Here is a 26,533-nt window from a genome sequence, read left to right on the forward strand (position 1 = left end):
TGCATACTTGAAAGCTATGTGGAAGGTGTGTGGTGTAACCTACAAATTCCTCACATCCTACCATCCACAAACAAATGGACTGGTTGAGAGATTTAACAAAACTCTCAAAGGCATGGTCATGGGACTCTTGGAAAACTCAGAAGGAGATGGGATGTCCTCCTGCCATGCCCCCTTTTTGCCTACAGGGAGGTACCCCCAGAAAGGAGTGGGCTACAGCTCCTTTGAACTCCCCTTTGGTCACCCTGTTAGGGGTCCCCTTACTCTTGTGATATAGGGGTGGGAGTAAACCATTGAAGCCCCATAAGCAAGACACTGTGGACTATGTACGTGGCCTAAGATCTAGAATGGCTGACTATATTAAAAAGGCCACTAAGAACCTTCATGCCAGCCAAGAGCTTCAAAAGCACTGGCATGACCAGAAGGCTGCCCTGACTGAGTACCACCCAGGACAGAAGGTGTGGGTTTTGGAGCCTGTGGCACCAAGAGCAGTCCAGGACAAATGGAGTGGATTCCATCTTATTGTGGAGAAAAAGGGCAAGGTAACCTATTTGGTGGACCTTGGCACTGCCAGAAGTCCCCTTAGGGTACTTCATGTCAACTGCCTTAAACCTTACTATGATAGGGCAGATTTAACACTACACATGGCCACAGATGAGGGTCAGGAAGAAGAGAGTGTCTCTTTCACTGACCTCTTCTCCAACACTGAAGTTGATGGCTTAGTAGAAGGAGTGGTGCTTTGCAGACTGCCTCACAGCAGAGCAGAGGGAGGACTGCAATGATTTACTAGGCCAGTTTTCTGAACTCTTTTCACTCACACTTGGCACCACTTCTTGGTGTGAGCATACCATTGATAAGGAGAAGGTTTGCCTGTCAAAAGTAAGATTTATGGGCAGCCTGAACATGTCAGAGACTGTATTAAGTCTGAGGTTCAGAAAATGTTGGATCTAGGTGTTAGTGAGCACTCACATAGCCCCTGGGCTAGCCCAGTGGTGCTTGTCCCAAACCTCATAGCAAAGAAGGAAAGAGAGAAATGCGGTTTTCTGTGGACCATAGAGGGCTCAATACGGTAACTAAAACAGATGCTCACCCTATACCCAGAGTAGATGAGCTCATAGATATACTGGCCTCTGCCAAGTATCCAAGCACCTTTGATTTGACTACAGGGTATTGGCAGATCAAGTTATCAGAGGATGCAAAGCCAAAAACTGCATTTTCAACCATTGGAGGTTATTAACATTTTACAGTTATGCCCTTTGTTTTGAAAAATGTATCTGACACTTTCCAGAGGCTGGTGAACACAGTCCTCCAAGGTCTGGAAGACTTTTAGTGCAGCATACTTAGATGACATTGCTGTGTTTAGCACCAACTGGGATGACCACCTGGTCCACCTATGGAAAGTTTTGGAGGCCCTGCAAAAAGCAGGCCTCACTATCAAGGCTTCAAAATGCCAGATAGGGCAGGGGAAAGTGGTTTATCTGGACCACCTGGTAGGTGGAGAACAGATTGAACCACTACAGGGGAAGATCCAGACTATTTTAGACAGGGCTCTCCACTACTACTTAGACCCAGGTAAGAGCCTTTCTTGGTCTCACTGGATACAGGAGGTTCATTAAAAACTATGGCTCCATTGTTTCCCCTCTTAATGACCTCACTTCTTAAAAGATGCCTAAAAAGGTTTTGTGGACAGCCAGCTGTAAAAGAGCTTTTGAGGAGCTTAAGCAGACTATGAGTACTGCACCTGTCCTAAAAAGCCCAAATTACTCTAAAGAATTTGTTGTACAGATAGATGCATCTGAACTGGGGGTTGGGGCAGTGCTATCACAACTGAACTCAGACGGCCAGGATCAACCTGTTGCCTTTTTCAGTAGGAGGTTGACCCCTAGAGAAAAGCCTTGGTCAGCCATAGAGAGAGAGGCCTTTGCTGTGGTCTGGGCCCGGAAGAAGTTGAAACCATACTTATTTGGGACTTGCTTCATTGTTCAGACAGACCACAAACCTCTCTTATGGTTAAAACAGATGAAAGGAGAAAACCCTAAATTGTTGAGGTGGTCCAATTCCCTACAGGGTATGGACTTTACAGTGGAACATAGACCTGGGCGTAACCATTCCAATGCCGATGGACTCGCCAGATATTTCACTTAGACAATGAAGACTCATCTGGGCAAGGTTAGCCTTATTGTCCCTCGTTTGGGGGGGGTTGTAGGAAAGTACCATCTTTCTTGGCATGTTACCCCCAATTTCTGCCTGTTTGTCAGTGTGTTTTGCCTGTCTCACTGGGATCCTGCTAGCCAGGACCACAGTGCTCATAGTTTGTGGCCCATGTGTGTTATCAGTATGCTTGACATTGCCACTGAAGTGCTGCTAACCGGAACTCCAGTGCTTATGCTCCCTCTACTTACCAAATTTGTCACTACACCTTAGTGACTCCATATTCCAATTCTGATTGGCACACTGAAACCCCCCTTATAAATCCATAGTATATGGTCCCTAGGTACCCAGGGCATTGGGGTTCAAGGAGACCCTTATGGTCTTAGGCATTTCTTTTGCCACCCACAAGGAGCTCAGACAAACCTTTCATCAGGACTGCCACTGCAGCCTGAGTGAAATAGTGCACACACTATTTCACAGCCATTCTCACTGCACTAAGGTAACTTATAAGCTAAATATATGTCTTACCCATAAGGAGCTCAGACAAACCTTTCATCAGGACTGCCACTGCAGCCTGAGTGATATAGTGCACACACTATTTCACAGCCATTTTCACTGCACTAAGGTAACTTATAAGCTAAGTATATGTCTTACCTTCATTTACTGAAGGCTAGGTGCAGAGTTACTGTGTGTGAGGGCACCCTTGCACTAGCAAAGGTGTCCCTGACTTGTCCAATGGCCAACTCCCCGGACTTTGTGAGTGCGGGGATACCATTATAAGTGTGCATTACATATAGGTCAATAAATATATGCAACTTTACAATGGTAACTCCGAATTTGGCCATGTGAGGTGTCTAAGATCATGGAATTGTCCCCCCCAATCAAAATACGGTATCGGAGGGCCAATCCCATGTACCCTGGGGACCCCACCACGGGCTCCCAGTAATTCCAAACGAGCTCTCTGAGGTTTCCACTGTAGCCCCAGCTGCTACCACCTCACAGACAGGTTTCTGCCCTCCTGGGGACTGAGCAGCTGAATCCCAGGAAGGCAGAACAACACATTTCCTTTGGGAGGGGGGTGTTACACTCTCTCCCTTTGGAAATAGGCAATACAGGCTTGGGAGGGATAGCCTCCCAGAGCCTCTGGAAATGATTTGAAGGGCACAGTTTGTGCCCTCCTTGCAGAAGCCAGACTACACTGATTCAGAGACCCCCAGTCCCTGCTTTGGCACGAAACTGGACAAAGCAAAAGGGGAGTGACCACTCCCCTGCCCATCATCACCCCAGGTGTGGTGACCAGAGCTCCTCCAGAGTATCCCTGGCATTAGCCATTTGGATTCCAAGGTTTGGGGACCATCTGGGAGTATCTATCTGAGTGGCCAGTGCCAGCAGGTGATGTCAGAGACCCCTCCTGATAGGTGCATTCCTGGTTAGGTAGCCAATCTCCTCTTAGGGCTATTTAGGGTCTCTCCTCTGGTTGTTTCCTCAGAATCGGTTTGCAAGACTCCACCAGGACTCCTCTACATCCTCTGCTTCAGCTTCTGACCGTCGGATCAACCGCAGACTGCTCCAGGACTGCTGTAACTGCATCAAATTATCCAGGAAGGCTACTGTGACCCTGCAACTTTAGCTCCAGCCAACAACTGCAACAGTTGCCAGGTTGTGCATGCTCTGAGGACTGCCTGTCTTCATTCTGCACCAGAAGGACTGAAGGAATCTCCGGTGTAGTGAGGGAGTCACTTCCCTGCTTCAGCAGACACTAATGTGCAATGACAACCAGTACTCTGGGACTCCTCTCCTGTCGACGAGCATGATTCCTGGAACACAGGTGGTGGACCATAGTGATCCTGACTGTCCAAATGTCCAGCTGTCCAAATTTGGTGGAGGTAAAGGCTTGCCTTTCCGTGACAGACAGTACCCCTGGGCACCGAGTGTTCTGCAGCTCCTTGGGCTTCTCTGCACTTCTTTCAAAAGTCCTTCATGCACAGCAAAGACCAGTTCCCCAGCAGTCTATCCTGCAATGCTCAGCTCCCTGAGTTGTTCTCGGTATCCTCTCTCTGCAGGTCTTCAGGTCAAATGATCCATCATTGGTTTCTTGCAGTCTTGCTTGGTTTTTGCATAATCCTTTATTACGACTCCTAGTGTTTTATGAGGAAACGTGCTGTACTTTACTCCTGATTTCCAGGGCTCTGGGGTTGTGTAATTTACTTAACCTTGGTGTTTCCTACACTCTCAGCACCTCTCTACACTCTACTCTTGCCTATGGGGAAAACCAACATTCGCATCACACTATTATAGTCTATGGTTTGTGTTACCCCTAGGCTCATTATAACCTATTGTATTTTTCACTGTTTGCACTATTTTCTGAATGTGTACTAACCTGATTTTGGTTACTAGAATATATATATATATATATATATATATATATATATATATATATATGGTGTATAATACTTACCTCCAGTAGGAGTATTGCCTCTAAGATATTTTTGGCCTTGTGTCACTAAAATAAAGTACCTTTATTTTTAGTAACACTGACTGTTGTCTTGTCACGTAGGCTCTTATTAATCTAATGAGACTACTGGATTTTGAGTGGCAGAATCACCTGCGGTGTGGGAGACTGAGTCAGAACCCACTACAGGTGACACCTGTCACCCTAATCCGGGTTTTGCTCTGGTTAACTAGCAGTGCCTCATCTCTACCCAAGAGCAGGGATGATTGGGCAGGCGGGCGCATGACATAATTGGTTTTTCAAGGAAATCGTGGTGACTCAGGTCTCATCCGTTTTCCCTCAGTTACATTATTCTCACATACACAATGAGAAACAGAGGTACTATATGTTACAGTAAGGTTTTAATGAAGCAACTGCATCTTAGATAGTAAAGCATGGACGGCAATAACCAGGACGATACAGCATGACAAAATTAGAATTGTGACAAGGAGAGTGAAGCATAGAAATAACGCTACCATATTGTCACTCAGGTCAATGGACTAATTCCTACCTAGGCTATAATAGAGCACAGCATGTTAAGCTCTAATTCTGCCCTTCAGGTTTCCCTGGGAAGACATCATCCCCGTACCTGAACAAAGGCCTGAAGTTTGCAGAAGCATCTGTTGCAAAGCGGTCAGCAGTCAGCATACAGTCGTGCTCCTCTGGCTGCAATCTCCCTCTAACGTGTAAGGGACAAGGAAGTGTTTTTATAATAAAATAGCTGATGTTCTGGGAAAATGTCCCTACTTAAGGATATGTGTTATTCTGTGGATACCAAAGACAAAGCATTTACCACATTCACCGACAACCTATGTCACTAAAGCCTTGAACAAAGCACAGAGTGAGCAAGAATGTCTTGTTTGATAACATAGTGCTGGCTTAAGGGAAAACAGCTAGATAGAGAGAAATTAAAACAAGACCACAAAGTGGCTATTGTTAAAAATAATAAATGTAGCTGAATAAAATATATCTAGGTTAAAGTTCACAGCAGCAGGCCTAATGTCCTAAAATAAGGTGCATGGAGCTATAACTAAAATGGCTACACAACAGTCTTTCTTGTGTATCAATACTGCTTGACTATACTGGTATTGTAAGAGCTTTGCATGTCTCCTAGTTCAGCCTAAGCTGCTCTCCTACAGCTACCCCTAGACAGCAGCTGCTAGACACTTCTTACATTTCACAAAGGTGGATCACTGGACCTGGTATAAGGTGTAAGTACCTCTGGTACCCAGTACAAGCCAGGCCAGGTTCTCACAAATGCGGATGTAGGTTTCCCACCTAGACAAGTGTAGTGTTTAGAGGGGCACTGGGAGTATTGGAAAACACCAAAGGTAAGTAATAGAACCCACCTCAGAGCCCAGGAAAGCAGAAGTAAATCACAGTAACTTTCCTAGAACACACAAGAACACGAGGAAGAAGATTATGCATGAACCAGATGAGACTGCAAGACATTAACAATGGATTCCTGGACCTGATGACATGTGAAAGAAGAGGACCAAGTCCAAGAAGCACAGAAGAGTCCATGGTGGACAGGAGCCCCTGCTAACCTGGCTGAAGGTGCAAAAGAAGAACCACCAGTGAAGAACAACAGTCAGTACTGCACCCAAGAAGATAGATGTGGGTTTCAGGTTGGTGCAGATGATGTCACACGCTGGACTGAAGATTGCAGTCTGGTTTGCATGGCTGAATTCCACAAGCCTTGGCACATGCAAAGCTCACAGTTATCGGAAAATGGAGCTGACTGGGACCAGGGGGGACCTGATGGCCTCTACTCAGGAGGGGGATTCAGAGGGGGCTCTCGGAAACTCATAGAGTCCATAGAAGACAAGGCAGTGTGTACAGGAGTCCCACAGCACAGGGACAAAAAGGTGCAAAACCAGGCCCACCCAGCATGACAACAAAGGATCCCACACTGCTGGAGAACCACTCAGGAAGTTGTGCGTCACAGGATAGTGTACTGGGGGCAGGAGCTGCACAGTGCACAAAGAATTTCATGGAAAGATGCCAACAAGCCTTGGAAATGGCAAAACACATGGTGAACAGGTCTTACATGGAGAGGCATGCTCTTAGCTCCACCAAAGTTAGACAGTAGGACATTGTAGGAAAGTACCATCTTGCATGGCATGTGACCCCCATTTTTACTTATGTGTCAGTTTGTTTTTGCCTGACTCACTGGGATCCCAGTGCTCATAGTTGTGGCCTGAATGTGTTCCCTGTGTGGAGCCTAACTGTGTCACCGAGGCTCTGCTAACCAGAACCTCAGTGCTTATGCTCTCCCTGTCTTTAAATTTGTCACTGCAGGCTTTTTTTAACACATTGGAACACCCTTATAATTCCCTAGTATATGGTACCTGAGTGTCCAGGGTATTGGGGTTCCAGGAGATTCCTATGGGCTGCAGCATTTATTTTGCCACCTGTAGGGGGCTCAGACAATTCTTACACAGGACTGCCACTGCAGCCTGAGTCAAATAACGTGCATGTTATTTCACAGCCAGTTTACACTGCACTTAAGTAACTTATAAGTCACCAATATGTCTAACCCCCACTTAGTGAAGGTTAGGTGCAAAGTTACTAAGTGTGAGGGCACCCTGGAACTAGCCAAGATGCCCCCACATAGTTCAGGGCAATTTCCCCGGACTTTGTGAATGCAGGGACACCATTACACGCGTGCACTACATATAGGTCAATACCTATATGTAGCTTCACAATGGTAACATGTGGTAAAATGGTAAAATGTAACATGTCTAAGATCATGGAATTGTCCCCCCATGCCAAATTTGGTATTGGGGTGCCAATACCATGCATCGCCGGGGCTCCGGTATGGACCCCGGGTACTGCCAAACCAGCTCTCTGGGATTTTCACTGCAACTACCACTGCTGCCAACCCACAAACAGGCTTCTGCCCTCCTGGGGTCTGGGCAGCCCAGTCCCAGGAAGGTAGAACAAAGAATTTCCACTGAGAGAGGGTGCTACACCCTCTCCCTTTGGAAAGAGGTGTTAAGGGCTGGGGAGTAGTAGCCTTCCCCAGCCTCTGGAAATGCTTAGAAGGGCACAGATGGTGCCCTCCTTGCATAAGCCAGTCTACACTTGTCCACGGATCCTCCAGACCCTGCTCTGGTGCAAAAATGGACTAAGGAAGGTGGAGTGACCACTCCCATGTTTATCACCACCCCAGGGGTGGTGCCCAGAGCTCCTCCAGTGTGTCCCAGACCTCTGCCATCCTGAATATAGAGGTGTGAGGGCACAATGGAGGCCTCTGAGTGGCCAGTGCCAGCAGGTGGCGTCAGAGACCCCTCCTGATAGGTGCTTACCTGGTTAGGTAGCCAATCCTCCTATGATGGCTATTTAGGGTCTCTCCTGTGGGCTTCTCTTCAGCTAAAGAATGCAAGAGCTCACCAGACTTTCTCTGCATCTCCCTCTTTGGCTTCTGCCAAGGATCGGCCGCTCCAGGATGCCTTCAAAACTGCAACAAAGTAGCAAGAAGAATACCAGTGACATTGTAGCGCCTAATCCTGTCAGCTTTCTTGAATGTTTCCTGGTGATGCATGCTCTGGGGGCTGTCTGCCTTCACCCTGCACTGGAAGCCAAAAAGAAATCTCCAGTGGGCAGACGGAATCTTCCCTGTGCTAACGCAGGCACCAAACGTCTGCTTCACCGGTCCTCTAGGTCCCCTCTCATTGTGACGAGCGTGGTCCCTGGAACACAGGAACTGGATCCAAGTGACCCCGACAGTCCAGTGGTCCATCTGTCCAAATTTGGTGGAGGTAAGTCCTTGCCTCTCCACGCCAGACAGTAATCCTGTGTACTGTGTGAACTGCAGCTTCTAGGGCTTCTGTGCACTTTTGCAAGGAATCCTTCATGCACAGCACAGCCCAGGTCTTCAGCACCCCGTCCTGCATTGCTCAACTCACTGAGTTGACCACCAGCTTCATGGGACCCTCCTTTGTAGTGTTGAGACGACCACCATGCTCAGTTTTCTTGAACCCATGTTCAAGTACTTCTGCGGGTGCTGCCTGCTTCTGCATGGGATCTCTGTATTGCTAAGCACCCCCTCTGTCTCCTCTGTCTCCTCCTCCAAGGGGCGACCTCCTGGTCCTTCCTGGGCCCGGGCAGAACCCATTTTCTTCAACCGTAACCTTTACAGCTAGCAAGACTTGTTTGCGGTCTTTCTGTGTGGAAACAACTCTGCATCTTCTAGTACGCCGTGGGACATCTTCTGTGCAAAGGAAACGTTCCTGGCATCTTCTGTTGTTGCCGAATCTTCAGCTTCTTCCACCCGGAGGCAGCCATTTTGCACCTTCATCCAGGGTTTAGTTGGCCCCTGCCCCACCTGGACCCTTTCCTGACTCTTGGACTTGGTCCCCTTCCTTTGCAGGTCCTCAGGTCCAGGAATCCATATTCAGTGCTTTGCAGTCAGTTGAGGTCTTTGCAAAATCTCCTATCACGACGTTAGTGTGTTTCTGGGGAAGTAGGGTAACTTTACTCCTACTTTTCAGAGTCTTGGGGTGGGGTATCTTGGACACCCTTAGTGTTTTCTTACACTCCCAGTGACCCTCTACACACTACACTAGGCCTAGGGTCCCTAAGTGGTTCGCATTCCACTTTCTTAGTATATGGTTTGTGTTGCCCCTAGGCCTATTGCATCATATTGTATTCTACAGTGTTTGCACTACTTTTCTAACTGTTTACTTACCTGATTTTGGTATGTGTGTATATTTTGTGTATTGTACTTACCTCCTAAGGGAGTATATCCTCTGAGATATTTTTGGCACATTGTCTCTAAAATAAAGTACCTTTATTTTTAGTAACCCTGAGTATTGTGATTCTTATGATATAGTGATATAAGTGGTATAGCATGAGCTTTGCATGTCTCCTAGTTCAGCCTAAGCTGCTCTGCTATAGCTACCTCTATCAGCCTAAGCTGCTAGAACACTACTAATCTACTAATAAGGGATAACTGGACCTGGCACAAGGTGTACGTACCATCAGGTACACACTATAAGTCAGGCCAGCCCCCTACAGACGTCAAGATCATCAGGACCACTTTAGTCTTTCACCCGTGATGCAGGATCCACGCAACTCATCAGGAGAGGGGACCCACGCAGCCAGTCGTCATTGCAGAGAGGTGCATGCTGAAGCAGGGGAGTGACTCCTTCACTCCAGGGAGATTCTTTCATTCTTCCGTTGCAGGCTGAAGACAGGCTGTCCTCTGAGGATGCACAACCAGGAATGTTGCAATTGTTCGCAGGAGCTGAAGATACAATGTTGCAGAAGTTGTCCTTGCTTCTTTGTTGCAGTTTGTAGAGTTCCTGAAGGGTCCAGATGCAGGTTCTTATGTGAGAAGGTAAAGTAGAGAATGCAGAGGATTCCTGCTGGAGTGTTGCAATCCGAATCTGTAGAACCACCCAAGAGAGAGACCCTAAATAGCCCTGAAAGGGAGATTAGGCAGCTAAACAGGTAAGCACCTATCAGGGGAGGGTTTTGACGTCACCTGCTGGCACTTGCCACTCACATGCGCCCAGAGTTCCCTGACAACTTAGAATCCAAGATGGCAAAACCCACGGGCCCTTTGGAGGAGCTCTGAGCACCACCCCTGGGGTGGTGATGGACAGGGGAGTGGTCAGTCCCCTTTCCTTTGTTCAGTTTCCCGCCAGAGCAGGGACTGGGGCTCCCAGAACTGGTGTAGTCTGGATTATGCAAGGAGGGCACCAAATGTGCCCTTCAAAGCATTTCCAGGGGTTGGGGAGGCTACCCCTCTCAAGCTTCTAACACCTATTTCCAAAGAGGGAGAGGGTGTAACACACCCTCTCCCAAAGGAACTCCTTTGTTCTGCCCTTCTGGGCTTGAGCTTTTCAAGTAACAGGAGGGCAGAAATCTGTCTGAGAGGTGGCAGCAACTGGGGCTGCCTGGTAAAACGTAGAAGGCTAGATTTGCAATACTGGGGGTCCTGTAACGAGCCCCCAGAGTGCATGGAACCATACAACCAGTGCTTGCAAACGCTTTGACGTATGATTCCAAAATGTTTGATACCAAACATGCCTATGTTCGGAGTTACCATTATGTAGCTGGAAATAGGTAGTGACCTATGTACAGTACAGGCGTAAAATGGCATCCCCCCACTCACGAAGTCCGGGAAAGTGGTCCTGGAGGTCGTAGGAGCACCTCTGCTGGTGCAGGGGTGCTCTCACACACAGGTACTCTGCACCCAGTGTAAATGGCAGTGAAAGGGTGCATGCACCTTTTCACGCAGGCTGCAATGGCAGTCCTGCTGAAGCTTTTGCATGGGCTCCCTATTGGTGGCAAAAGAAATGTTGCAGCCCATAGGGATTCCCTAGAACTCCAATGCCCTAGTTACCTAGGTACCATATGATAGGGACACATAAGGGGGCACCAGTATGACAACTGTGGGTGAAATACTGGGTTACCAGTATGCAACAACCATAATTTAAGGGAGAGAGCATAACTACTGGGGTCCTAATTAGCAGGATCAGTGGACTCAGTCAAACACACTGACAAACAGGCCAGTGGGGGTAACCAAGCTAGAAAGAGACTTCTTTCCTACAGTCCTAATAAAGTTTGTTTAGTGTAGTTTGCTGTACAATTGTAAAAAGGTCAAGAGATATAAAAAAGAACATACTATATGATTACCCACTAGCAGAGACGTCCTGACGCATCCTAAGCCAATTTCTAATTACAGTTAGCGGACAGCCAGGCACATTCCTTGTACAGGATATTTCCAAGTATTAGATGCTATATTTCTATGATGGAGCATGCTATGCTAAATAGGTGACCAACCGGATCCATAATTTGGCTGTTAAGTAGTAGGCCTTCAGTATGTGTCAGAGATTACATTTGCAAGATTCCTGAATACTTTCACTATATAGGGCCTCTACTTGTGAATGTTTCAGAAGTAAGTATTTTTCTGAGCTCACTCGCCAGAGCTATGCTCCAATACCAAATCAGCGGGGTTATGAACAATAAGACTCCTCAGCTGTCATAAGCACCGTGGACCAGCACCTACCAGGCACAAGGAGCCAGAGTGAGGAGCCTGCGTAGATAGCGAGGGCTAGATAATGAATCAACCTAGACAGCACCTACTTGAGAAACATGTCTTCCAGGTATGATTATGCATGTTTGCTGGTAATCTAGGTAAAAAAATGTTTCCAAACTCATCATCTACGAGCGCTTTTCCCTGACTGCTGCTGGTGTTCTCTGCCTCAATGATCTTTGCCATTCATACAACTATGTAGAATACAGTTACCCTGAGGCGCAACTGGGGCAGAAAGTGCAGGGTGTGTTTTTTATATACTGTTGTTATTTTTGTACACTGTCTCAGGCAGGGTTGAGTCATCATCAGAGAAGGACTAGCAATGACTGCTGTCGGTCCTAACATTTTAGTGCATTACACGTAATTGCTACCATTACATTTGTATGTTTAAAATATCTTAGATTCCTTCCTAAATTTAATTCACTGGTTATATTTAGCACTTTGTAGCTGTGCGCCGTGGTGCTTAGAGAGTATTCGGGTTTTTATGCTGTGTACATCATCTTTTTTTGGATTAGACCTAAAAAAGATAAGTACCAACTATTAGAATTGAAACTTTCTCCCCTTATTTTTCTCTAAGGCATGAAAATAGACAATGAGTTAATGGCTGCTGTCTTCGGTCATAAATAAATATAACTGACCGGACTCCTTTATTGACAACAGACTAAACTTACTTCAAACCTACACCCTTAAAGAAAAGGGCTGCCTTGTATACCTCCCAGCAACATGACTAAAGCTAGCCAATTGTGGAAAAACTAATCGCAAAGCAACATTTTGTTTGAATCTTAATCTGTTTAAACAATACTCTGATCAACGTGGCATGGGTGGAAACATCCCCGTTCTGCCAGTGCACATATTGTCTAAAGAATAAGGCATCTGCAAAGACCTAAGGTGACATACTGTTTCCATGTACAAGCAGTTGCTCACTCTATTTCCCACAGATACGGATTTCCAAACACTGTTTTTCTAAGTTTACTAAGCAAAACTAATTTACTAAGTTTTCACGCACTGTGGAGTAGCAAACAAAGTTGCTGCAATGCATTGTGTGAAAAGGGGAGTGCAGAACAACGCCATATCTACTAAGGGCCTTATTTAGATATTGGTGGACGAGTTACTCTATCACAACAGTGACAGATATCTGTACACCGAAATCAAAATCCCATAGGATATAATGGGATTGCGATTTCGGTGCAGTGCATATCCGTCACTGTTGTGACGGAGTAACACATCTGCCAATGTCTAAATCAGGACCTTAGATATTGCACCAAATCAATCTCTGCCTGTGGTGGCACACTTTAGGCTGCCTTGTGCATCACACACACCATTGCATCACAGTGTAAGGATGCATGCAAGGGCGCAGGTTTACTTTTTTGCGATTCAAGGCAATGTTAAAGAAAGTTTCTGCACTTCCTTGGTCAAAGGGGAAGTGAAACACTGAGCCATAACTACTGAGATGGTTTCTCTCATTTTCTTCTCATCTTCGCCCCAGCAAAAGCACACATTTGGCAGCCATGGGCCCATGCACACTCCCTCACCCCATAGTACAAGCCTATGTGTGCCTTCTCTGAAGCATGGATTTTGTCCTGGAAGGGGTAACACTTTATATGTTGTTAGAAATTGGATCTCTAGGTGGCAGAGGTAGACACCAGCCACAGTTCCATTCAGGGCAAGTCACTACACAATCTAAATTATCCTGTGCTCACCCTCAGGTAACTTGGCACAGAGCAGGCAGCCTTAACTTAGAAGGCAATGTGTAAAGTATTAGTGCAATAACTTATACAGTAACATCGTTAAAACACCACAAAAAGTACTCCATATCAGTTTAGGAAAATAGATAATATTTATCTGAATAAAATAAGACCCAAATGTCAAGAATCCAATGTGCACAAGCGAAGATGCAAATTTTTAGATTAAATCATAATAAAATGCTTAAAAATGCAATAACTCCAACTGGGGCTATCACAACAATGTTGAAGGAGTCGTTCCCAGCAGTCTGATGCCACTCGTGAGGCAGTATGGCTCCGATCACGGAGTCACATGGACTCTAGGTACAGTACCTTTGAAAACAATGGAACATAGATGTTGCACGGAGTGGGGGAAGTGAGGTGTTGCTGGAGCCAGTGCAGCGTTGGCTCCTTCGGGCTACCGGAGAAGAGAGGTATTGGTTTGTTAATGCTGAAGACAGGGGAGGCGAGGCATCAGTTCCGTCCAGTTGCATGGGAGCTGATGTTGTGTCGGAGGTAGGTCTCGGTTCCTTGTGACCCGTCGGGGTCGATAAATCCAGTAACTCCACTGAACTCCCCCTTCTCCCTGCATCTTCACATAGAACCGATGGTTGAAAATAATTAAACAGCAGGGCTGGGAACAACCTGGCTGGAATCCCATGCATTCAGCAATGTTTTAGCTATGCATTTCATTCATGTTTTACTCAGTTAAAGTGGTTCCTCTGGCTGAGAAGGAGTATTTTAGGTTCCATAGAATCATAGCTGTTATCGAAGATTAGAAATCCATACCCACCCATTGCTTTTTCCATTTCAAATGTTTGAGGCTAGATATGTTTTATTTAAATATTTAATTATAAAGTGCATGCTATTGCCTGAGATATCATATTGCTAAGACAATCAGCACACTAATAATTCAAGAACAGAAAGGAATACATTGTAAAAGTAACAGGACAGATGTGTTTTTTCCTTTTTTTTATAAACAAGTGTATAATCAAAGATTTTTTGGAAAAGTCACAGAAGACTACTTCAGAGATTAGATAGCATGTTGAAGGGGCACATGTCAAGGATTTTCTCAAAGGACTCCTCCCAGCACTTGTTGGACTCACTTTTACCCCTCCATTGGAGCTCCAACAGCCCATTATAGCTTGTTTCCTCCATCACAGATGTAGCAACTCTTGAATGCAGCCCGGTCCAACAGACCTTATGCCTATGATGGTCACGCAATCCCCATAGCCACCCATTTTTCACAGTAGACTAACAACAGGAGGAAGGCATTCCTGGCTCTTCAAACCCAGCTCAGCAAGATGTACATCAAATTCAGATTGTTTAAATCTGCCTGGATGTGGATCACAAAAGATTGCAGATCCAAGGACTTCAATGACCCCGATGCCCTATGTCTCTTCTTGGATGGCCTAGCAAAACAAGACATGGACCTCACCTCAGCAGACTCAGAGACTGCCTTCCATTCTTCCACTGTGCCATCTGTAGTAACTGTGCGCAGAGGCTGCTGGTGCACCGATGTCACCCACAGAAAAGGCAGAGACATAGAGAGATCAGCACGATCTCAGGAAAATAGGAACATGGTCCACGAGGCTGTGGCGGACATCACAAATGACCATAGCTGGGACAAATCATGGTCTCCATTGAAACCCCACCAGCCAGATGGCTGAACTGCACTCTGCGCTGTGATGGCTAGTATCCCCTTGCACCCACTGGGGAGGGTTAGACTTTGGATATAAGTGCTGGGACGCTGAATATACTGTTTGAAATTTGCATTTATATTATTTCCCTATGTACCACCTCTCCAGCCTGCACATATAATACATGCCTTTATATCTTTGTATCTCACCATGCTCTTTGTTATAAAAAAAATTCATGTCTCTGAGTATGCATACTTTTGTAGTGTCCCATGATATAACATACCAATGACACCCTACACAATTTTGTGATTTTCTATGATAATATTTGTTGGTCCTCATTACTTGCAATGTTTTGTTTTACTCCTCGTTTTCCTCAGTTTAGCACTGCTATACATCATGCTTGCATGGGACCAACCCCTCTCTTTTGACACTAGCCTTTCAACAGGAACGACCAATCACCCACCTCCTCCTCCCCCACTGGGCTGCACGGTTTGGCCTACCTGGCTCTCCGGTTAACCGAACATGGTATTCCCCCCTCGGGTTTCCATTGCCATGCCACCCCCTCAACACCTACAGCCCCTCTCCTTGGGGCTCCCGGCATGATGGCACTTCAAGCTTGGACCTGCGGTTCACAGTTTCTGGCCCTCACTAAATTTCAGCCTCTGCAGAGTGCAGGGATATTTCCACTCTCTCCTCTCCCTCCTCTCCCTCTCCCCTCCATTGAGCCAACCTCATCTTGCTACAATCACATCCCTCCTTCTCTGCACCTGTGGGGTCCTCACACTCACTCACCCTTCCTCCCTTCCCTCCTCCACACCTTGCCGCCTCACTCTTTCGCTTCCTCCCTTCCTGCTCCTCCCATTTGCCCCCCTTGCGACTTCTGTTACTTTTTGTCAGGTGATAACCTGTTCCTGCATCAATGGCATTCCCCACTCTCGGACTCCCTTCTTCTCTGAGCGCTGTCTACTAGAATGTCCATGGTCTGATGCATTACATCAAGCACCAGAAGATGCTCTCCTATCTACACACAAAATGTGTGCACGTGGCCCTGTTACAGGAGACCCACCTCTCCCATTTGGAGTCTGAAATCCTGCACCATGACTGGGTGGATAGGTTGATTCACAGAAGCTACTTGCCGTCAGATCATGGATACCAGGAAATGCAAAGTGACCATTCTTATCAGCAGTTTCCTCCCTGCCACTTTCCTTAAGTCTTGGTCGGACCCATCCGGTCTCCACGTTCTTGCCAAACTGAAGGTAGGAGAACAGACACACTGCGTGAGCTCCGTATCTGTCCCCACAGGTAGCAAGCAGACCTTTTTGCTTCAGCTCACCCACCTTCTCACTGAAATTGGAGCCTCCAACTTCATTCTGAGGGGACTGGAACCTGGAACTGGATGCAGCACTGGACGGCACTGGCCCCCTCGGTGCAATCTCCAATAGAGCAGTGATAGCAGTTCTTCCCAAACTAGGGAGGGACCCTCTTCTTTGCGGGAGTTACAGACCCTTTTCCCTCTTCAATGGGGACATCAAGATACTGTGGAATTAAATTTTCTTTTCAGGTATGGAATCTTTTTTGTCTAGCTCAGTCATGTGATACTCAATGATAGCAATGCCTGTTGATGAAGCACATGATCCAGATGAACCATTGTTTTTCTAATATTTGTGCTTGGAAGGCAACATGATGCAAGACTTGGTCAAGAGATAGCACTCATGATTTACTATAGCATGCTAGCTCATCAATAACATCCTATTTGTGGATAGGACACCTGCTATTTGGTTAATGTATTTCTCAATCTTGAAAGTCCCCACTGTCACCATGTAGGGCATGTGGGCTATGATTTATGTATTTGCTTATAATGCAATATTAGTTTCTAATTTGATTGGATTTTATATGTAGATGTTATGAAATCTTGACTATGATTGTTGAGAAATGATCATATATTCAAAATGTAATTGGACAATTGATGAAACACCTAGTTACACCTTTTGTGGTTTGCAGGAATGAAAGATTGTGTTGGAGTTCCACAACTTGTACTTTTGTCCTTTCAAGTCAGCTGTCCCGATGTCATGTTAAATAAATTATTCTTCTATTGATGGTTTCTTGTCTTTGATTGGATCTAGCCTTCTACAATACTGGCAAGTGTCCTGCTTTCTCATGGTGATCCCATCCCTGATCTTCCACTCCCAGCTAGGGTTTACCCCTGGCGGCTCCTCCAGGAATCACCTCTAAACCTTTGCCCATCCTTTATGGCTGGCCAAAGACCAACAGGCCAAAGTCCTCACCCTCTCACTGGAGATTAGGCAGCTAAACAGGTAAGCACCTATCAGGGGAGGGTTTTGACGTCACCTGCTGGCACTTGCCACTCACATGCGTCCAGAGTTCCCTGACAACTTAGAATCCAAGATGGCAAAACCCACGGGCCCTTTGGAGGAGCTCTGAGCACCACCCCTGGGGTGGTGATGGACAGGGGAGTGGTCAGTCCCCTTTCCTTTGTTCAGTTTCCCGCCAGAGCAGGGACTGGGGCTCCCAGAACTGGTGTAGTCTGGATTATGCAAGGAGGGCACCAAATGTGCCCTTCAAAGCATTTCCAGGGGTTGGGGAGGCTACCCCTCTCAAGCTTCTAACACCTATTTCCAAAGAGGGAGAGGGTGTAACACACCCTCTCCCAAAGGAACTCCTTTGTTCTGCCCTTCTGGGCTTGAGCTTTTCAAGTAACAGGAGGGCAGAAATCTGTCTGAGAGGTGGCAGCAACTGGGGCTGCCTGGTAAAACGTAGAAGGCTAGATTTGCAATACTGGGGGTCCTGTAACGAGCCCCCAGAGTGCATGGAACCATACAACCAGTGCTTGCAAACGCTTTGACGTATGATTCCAAAATGTTTGATACCAAACATGCCTATGTTCGGAGTTACCATTATGTAGCTGGAAATAGGTAGTGACCTATGTACAGTACAGGCGTAAAATGGCATCCCCCCACTCACGAAGTCCGGGAAAGTGGTCCTGGAGGTCGTAGGAGCACCTCTGCTGGTGCAGGGGTGCTCTCACACACAGGTACTCTGCACCCTGCCCTCAGGGCTGGAGGGCCTGTTAAAGGGGTGACTTTAAAGTGACCTGTTGCAGTGTAAATGGCAGTGAAAGGGTGCATGCACCTTTTCACGCAGGCTGCAATGGCAGTCCTGCTGAAGCTTTTGCATGGGCTCCCTATTGGTGGCAAAAGAAATGTTGCAGCCCATAGGGATTCCCTAGAACTCCAATGCCCTAGTTACCTAGGTACAATATGATAGGGACACATAAGGGGGCACCAGTATGACAACTGTGGGTGAAATACTGGGTTACCAGTATGCAACAACCATAATTTAAGGGAGAGAGCATAACTACTGGGGTCCTAATTAGCAGGATCAGTGGACTCAGTCAAACACACTGACAAACAGGCCAGTGGGGGTAACCAAGCTAGAAAGAGACTTCTTTCCTACAGTCCTAATAAAGTTTGTTTAGTGTAGTTTGCTGTACAATTGTAAAAAGGTCAAGAGATATAAAAAAGAACATACTATATGATTACCCACTAGCAGAGACGTCCTGACGCATCCTAAGCCAATTTCTAATTACAGTTAGCGGACAGCCAGGCACATTCCTTGTACAGGATATTTCCAAGTATTAGATGCTATATTTCTATGATGGAGCATGCTATGCTAAATAGGTGACCAACCGGATCAATAATTTGGCTGTTAAGTAGTAGGCCTTCAGTATGTGTCAGAGATTACATTTGCAAGATTCCTGAATACTTTCACTATATAGGGCCTCTACTTGTGAATGTTTCAGAAGTAAGTATTTTTCTGAGCTCACTCGCCAGAGCTATGCTCCAATACCAAATCAGCGGGGTTATGAACAATAAGACTCCTCAGCTGTCATAAGCACCGTGGACCAGCACCTACCAGGCACAAGGAGCCAGAGTGAGGAGCCTGCGTAGATAGCGAGGGCTAGACAGCACCTACTTGAGAAACATGTCTTCCAGGTATGATTATGCATGTTTGCTGGTAATCTAGGTAAAAAAATGTTTCCAAACTCATCATCTACGAGCGCTTTTCCCTGACTGCTGCTGGTGTTCTCTGCCTCAATGATCTTTGCCATTCATACAACTATGTAGAATACAGTTACCCTGAGGCGCAACTGGGGCAGAAAGTGCAGGGTGTGTTTTTTATATACTGTTGTTATTTTTGTACACTGTCTCAGGCAGGGTTGAGTCATCATCAGAGAAGGACTAGCAATGACTGCTGTCGGTCCTAACATTTTAGTGCATTACACGTAATTGCTACCATTACATTTGTATGTTTAAAATATCTTAGATTCCTTCCTGAATTTAATTCACTGGTTATATTTAGCACTTTGTAGCTGTGCGCCGTGGTGCTTAGAGAGTATTCGGGTTTTTATGCTGTGTACATCATCTTTTTTTGGATTAGACCTAAAAAAGATAAGTACCAACAATTAGAATTGAAACTTTCTCCCCTTATTTTTCTCTAAGGCATGAAAATAGACAATGAGTTAATGGCTGCTGTCTTCGGTCATAAATAAATATAACTGACCGGACTCCTTTATTGACAACAGACTAAACTTACTTCAAACCTACACCCTTAAAGAAAAGGGCTGCCTTGTATACCTCCCAGCAACATGACTAAAGCTAGCCAATTGTGGAAAAACTAATCGCAAAGCAACATTTTGTTTGAATCTTAATCTGTTTAAACAATACTCTGATCAACGTGGCATGGGTGGAAACATCCCCGTTCTGCCAGTGCACATATTGTCTAAAGAATAAGGCATCTGCAAAGACCTAAGGTGACATACTGTTTCCATGTACAAGCAGTTGCTCACTCTATTTCCCACAGATACGGATTTCCAAACACTGTTTTTCTAAGTTTACTAAGCAAAACTAATTTACTAAGTTTTCACGCACTGTGGAGTAGCAAACAAAGTTGCTGCAATGCATTGTGTGAAAAGGGGAGTGCAGAACAACGCCATATCTACTAAGGGCCTTATTTAGATATTGGTGGACGAGTTACTCTATCACAACAGTGACAGATATCTGTACACCGAAATCAAAATCCCATAGGATATAATGGGATTGCGATTTCGGTGCAGTGCATATCCGTCACTGTTGTGACGGAGTAACACATCTGCCAATGTCTAAATCAGGACCTTAGATATTGCACCAAATCAATCTCTGCCTGTGGTGGCACACTTTAGGCTGCCTTGTGCATCACACACACCATTGCATCACAGTGTAAGGATGCATGCAAGGGCGCAGGTTTACTTTTTTGCGATTCAAGGCAATGTTTAACAAAGTTTCTGCACTTCCTTGGTCAAAGGGGAAGTGAAACACTGAGCCATAACTACTGAGATGGTTTCTCTCATTTTCTTCTCATCTTCGCCCCAGCAAAAGCACACATTTGGCAGCCATGGGCCCATGCACACTCCCTCACTCCATAGTACAAGCCTATGTGTGCCTTCTCTGAAGCATGGATTTTGTCCTGGAAGGGGTCACACTTTATATGTTGTTAGAAATTGGATCTCTAGGTGGCAGAGGTATACACCAGCCACAGTTCCATTCAGGGTAAGTCACTACACAATCTAAATTATCCTGTGCTCACCCTCAGGTAACTTGGCACAGAGCAGGCAGCCTTAACTTAGAAGGCAATGTGTAAAGTATTAGTGCAATAACTTATACAGTAACATCGCGAAAACACCACAAAAAGTACTCCATATCAGTTTAGGAAAATAGATAATATTTATCTGAATAAAATAAGACCCAAATGTCAAGAATCCAATGTGCACAAGCGAAGATGCAAATTTTTAGATTAAATCATAATAAAATGCTTAAAAATGCAATAACTCCAACTGGGGCTATCACATCAATGTTGAAGGAGTCGTTCCCAGCAGTCTGATGCCACTCGTGAGGCAGTATGGCTCCGATCACGGAGTCACATGGACTCTAGGTACAGTACCTTTGAAAACAATGGAACATAGATGTTGCACGGAGTGGGGGAAGTGAGGTGTTGCTGGAGCCAGTGCAGCGTTGGTTCCTTCGGGCTACCGGAGAAGAGAGGTATTGGTTTGTTAATGCTGAAGACAGGGGAGGCGAGGCATCAGTTCCGTCCAGTTGCATGGGAGCTGATGTTGTGTCGGAGGTAGGCCTCGGTTCCTTGTGACCCGTCGGGGTCGATAAATCCAGTAACTCCACTGAACTCCCCCTTCTCCCTGCATCTTCACATAGAACCGATGGTTGAAAATAATTAAACAGCAGGGCTGGGAACAACCTGGCTGGAATCCCATGCATTCAGCAATGTTTTAGCTATGCATTTCATTCATGTTTTACTCAGTTAAAGTGGTTCCTCTGGCTGAGAAGGAGTATTTTAGGTTCCATAGAATCATAGCTGTTATCGAAGATTAGAAATCCATACCCACCCATTGCTTTTTCCATTTCAAATGTTTGAGGCTAGATATGTTTTATTTAAATATTTAATTATAAAGTGCATGCTATTGCCTGAGATATCATATTGCTAAGACAATCAGCACACTAATAATTCAAGAACAGAAAGGAATACATTGTAAAAGTAACAGGACAGATGTGTTTTTTCCTTTTTTTTATAAACAAGTGTATAATCAAAGATTTTTTGGAAAAGTCACAGAAGACTACTTCAGAGATTAGATAGCATGTTGAAGGGGCACATGTCAAGGATTTTCTCAAAGGACTCCTCCCAGCACTTGTTGGACTCACTTTTACCCCTCCATTGGAGCTCCAACAGCCCATTATAGCTTGTTTCCTCCATCACAGATGTAGCAACTCTTGAATGCAGCCCGGTCCAACAGACCTTATGCCTATGATGGTCACGCAATCCCCATAGCCACCCATTTTTCACAGTAGACTAACAACAGGAGGAAGGCATTCCTGGCTCTTCAAACCCAGCTCAGCAAGATGTACATCAAATTCAGATTGTTTAAATCTGCCTGGATGTGGATCACAAAAGATTGCAGATCCAAGGACTTCAATGACCCCGATGCCCTATGTCTCTTCTTGAATGGCCTAGCAAAACAAGACATGGACCTCACCTCAGCAGACTCAGAGACTGCCTTCCATTCTTCCACTGTGCCATCTGTAGTGACTGTGCGCAGAGGCTGCTGGTGCACCGATGTCACCCACAGAAAAGGCAGAGACATAGAGAGATCAGCACGATCTCAGGAAAATAGGAACATGGTCCACGAGGCTGTGGCGGACATCACGAATGACCATAGCTGGGACAAATCATGGTCCCCATTGAAACCCCACCAGCCAGATGGCTGAACTGCACTCTGCGCTGTGATGGCTAGAATCCCCTTGCACCCACTGGGGAGGGTTAGACTTTGGATATAAGTGCTGGGACGTTGAATATAGTGTTTGAAATTTGCATTTATATTATTTCCCTATGTACCACCTCTCCAGCCTGCACATATAATACATGCCTTTATATCTTTGTATCTCACCATGCTCTTTGTTATAAAAAAAATTCATGTCTCTGAGTATGCATACTTTTGTAGTGTCCCATGATATAACATACCAATGATACCCTACGCAATTTTGTGATTTTCTATGATAATATTTGTTGGTCCTCATTACTTGCAATGTTTTGTTTTACTCCTGGTTTTCCTCAGTTTAGCACTGCTATACATCATGCTTGCATGGGACCAACCCCTCTCTTTTGACACCAGCCTTTCAGCAGTAACGACCTCTCACCCACCTCCTCCTCCCCCACTGGGCTGCACGGTTTGGCCTACCTGGCTCTCCGGTTAACCGAACATGGTATTCCCCCCTCGGGTTTCCATTGCCATGCCACCCCCTCAACACCTACAGCCCCTCTCCTTGGGGCTCCCGGCATGATGGCACTTCAAGCTTGGACCTGCGGTTCACAGTTTCTGGCCCTCACTAAATTTCAGCCTTGGCAGAGTGCAGGGATATTTCCACTGTCTCCTCTCCCTCCTCTCCCTCTCCCCTCCATTGAGCCAACCTCATCTTGCTACAATCACATCCCTCCTTCTCTGCACCTGTGGGGTCCTCACACTCACTCACCCTTCCTCCCTTCCCTCCTCCACACCTTGCCGCCTCACTCTTTCGCTTCCTCCCTTCCTGCTCCTCCCATTTGCCCCCCTTGCGACTTCTGTTACCTTTTGTCAGGTGATAACCTGTTCCTGCATCAATGGCATTCCCCACTCTCGGACTCCCTTCTTCTCTGAGCGCTGTCTACTAGAATGTCCATGGTCTGATGCTTTACATCAAGCACCAGAAGATGCTCTCCTATCTACACACAAAATGTGTGCACGTGGCCCTGTTACAGGAGACCCACCTCTCCCATTTGGAGTCTGAAATCCTGCACCATGACTGGGTGGATAGGTTGATTCACAGAAGCTACTCGCCGTCAGATCATGGATACCAGGAAATGCAAAGTGACCATTCTTATCAGCAGTTTCCTCCCTGCCACTTTCCTTAAGTCTTGGTCGGACCCATCCGGTCTCCACGTTCTTGCCAAACTGAAGGTAGGAGAACAGACACACTGCGTGAGCTCCGTATCTGTCCCCACAGGTAGCAAGCAGCCCTTTTTGCTTCAGCTCACCCACCTTCTCACTGAAATTGGAGCCTCCAACTTCATTCTGAGGGGACTGGAACCTGGAACTGGATGCAGCACTGGACGGCACTGGCCCCCTCGGTGCAATCTCCAATAGAGCAGTGATAGCAGTTCTTCCCAAACTAGGGAGGGGCCCTCTTCTTTGCGGGAGTTACAGACCCTTTTCCCTCTTCAATGGGGACATCAAGATACTGTGGAATTACATTTTCTTTTCAGGTATGGAATCTTTTTTGTCTAGCTCAGTCATGTGATACTCAATGATAGCAATGCCTGTTGATGAAGCACATGATCCAGATGAACCATTGTTTTTCTAATATTTGTGCTTGGAAGGCAACATGATGCAAGACTTGGTCAAGAGATAGCACTCATGATTTACTATAGCATGCTAGCTCATCAATAACATCCTATTTGTGGATAGGACACCTGCTATTTGGTTAATGTATTTCTCAATCTTGAAAGTCCCCACTGTCAGCATGTAGGGCATGTGGGCTATGATTTATGTATTTGCTTATAATGCAATATTAGTTTCTAATTTGATTGGATTTTATATGTAGATGTTATGAAATCTTGACTATGATTGTTGAGAAATGATCATATATTCAAAATGTAATTGGACAATTGATGAAACACCTAGTTACACCTTTTGTGGTTTGCAGGAATGAAAGATTGTGTTGGAGTTCCACAACTTGTACTTTTGCCCTTTCAAGTCAGCTGTCCCGATGTCATGTTAAATAAATTATTCTTCTATTGATGGTTTCTTGTCTTTGATTGGATCTAGCCTTCTACAATACTGGCAAGTGTCCTGCCTTCTCATGGTGATCCCATCCCTGATCTTCCACTCCCAGCTAGGGTTTACCCCTGGCGGCTCCTCCAGGAATCACCTCTAAACCTTTGCCCATCCTTTATGGCTGGCCAAAGACCAACAGGCCAAAGTCCTCACCCTCTCACTGGATGCTGAGAAGGTGTTTGACAGTATTGACTGGGAGTACCTCTTCACTACCTTGTGCCAGTTTGGCCTTGGCGGATAGCTTCATAGCTAAAGTCCTCTTGCTTTGTGACTCTCCTACCATACAGGTGAAGTGAGGTGACTTCCTAATGGACCTGATACAATCCAATGAGGAACCCAGCAGGGATGCCCGCTGTCACCCCGGTTATTCTTCTAGGCTTTGGAGCCTTTTGCAGCCTCTCTGCGACAGTCCCCACTCATTTCTGGGGTCCCTGTCCCAGGAGGTGAGTCCATGGTGTACCTCTATGCAGATGATATACTCCTCACCCTCAAGGACCTCCACTACTCCCTCCCAGCCTTGCTGGGCATCATTGATGAGTTTGCAGCACTGTCGGGCTATGAAGTGAACTGGTACAAAAAGCGAGGTGTTGCCTATGTCACTCACCATCACTGCTGGGCACTATCCTGGTACCCCTTTTGGTGGAAGCCTTCACATCTCAAATACCTGGGGATTTTTGTCAATCAAGGCCTCGACCACATGGTTGCTGATAATCTTGACGCTCTGATCACCCTCATGAAACCCAGCTTTGAAAAATGGTTGCACCTTGTGCTGTCAATGTGGAGTAGGGTCCAAGTTGTGCGGATGGTGAAGCTGTCTAGATTCACCTACGTCCTTGGCATGATTCCCCTGCTGACCCCGTTATCCATTCTTCAGTCCATGGATAAATGCATCCACTCTTTTGTTTGGGGCTCGGCTCAATCCCGCCACACCAAAGAGAAACTCCTGGTGCATCTCTATTGTAGGGGATTAGACCTCCCTTCAGTTGAACAATATGTCCTGGCTCTTCATTTCACTGAACTGGCCTATATGCAACCTAGTCTGCTGTCCTCCTGGCAAGGCCTATCTCTTCTATGCAATGAGGGTGTGCCCACCTCACACTCTAATAATCCAGTTCTGCAGGCTCTGATGAAATCCTGGAAGTGGGCCCATCGCCTACTTGCAGTGGATCCCCACCTTCTCAAACATGCAGACCTGAGGGGCAATACCTGTCTGTGTATAGGAGGGAAGGCTTTGTACTGGGCACAGTGGCACTCGTCAGGCATTGTCAGTCTGAGCCAAGTCATTGAGGGGGCACCCTCAAACCCTTTGCGGGGCTGTGTGGGGAGTTTGCCCTCCACCACAGCAGTTGTGGAGATATTTTCAATTGTGACATTGCCTTAATCGCCACCTAGGTGTGAGTAGTAACCTACCTCAAATTGTGGGGCCACTTTCATGGGGTGAAGTCCAGTTTCTAGAGCCTTCTGACCCATTACCTTTTCGCCTTTCATCAGTTGCCTCTGTACCAATTGGCAAGCAAGACTGTAGACGGACTATGAGAAAGAGGACTGGGCTGACCTCTTGGAGGTACTTGACTGCAGGGCGAGGGAATTGCGATTGAAATTCTGCCTATTTAAGATGCTGCATGATTGGCACTAGACACTGGCGAAGTTACACATGGTGGGCCTGGTGCCCCATGCAAACTGCTGGCACTGCCCTATGCACAGGTGCGATGTGTTACACATCATCTGCGTCTGCCTATCAATCTGGCCCTTTTGGGATGAAGCAGGGTCTACTTTCATGGAGACTCTGATGATGAGGCCCCCTCTCTCCTGCACCCTGATTTACCTGCATGAACCAGGGGAACTTACAGATCTTTTCTGCCCCCAGTGCCTTTTACATAAGGACCTCACCACAGCACAAATATGCTTACTTCGCTACTGGCATTCCCCACTGCAACCACCCATGACAAATGGCTATGTTTTTAGCCGCTTCACACAACTGTGTAATTCATTTTTAATTCCACAGTTCTTTATTATTTTAATAAAGTGAGTCACAAAAAGGGTGCATAA

This window comes from Pleurodeles waltl, chromosome 2_2, assembly GCF_031143425.1.
Source record: "Pleurodeles waltl isolate 20211129_DDA chromosome 2_2, aPleWal1.hap1.20221129, whole genome shotgun sequence".
In the NCBI taxonomy this organism is placed as follows: domain Eukaryota; kingdom Metazoa; phylum Chordata; class Amphibia; order Caudata; family Salamandridae; genus Pleurodeles; species Pleurodeles waltl.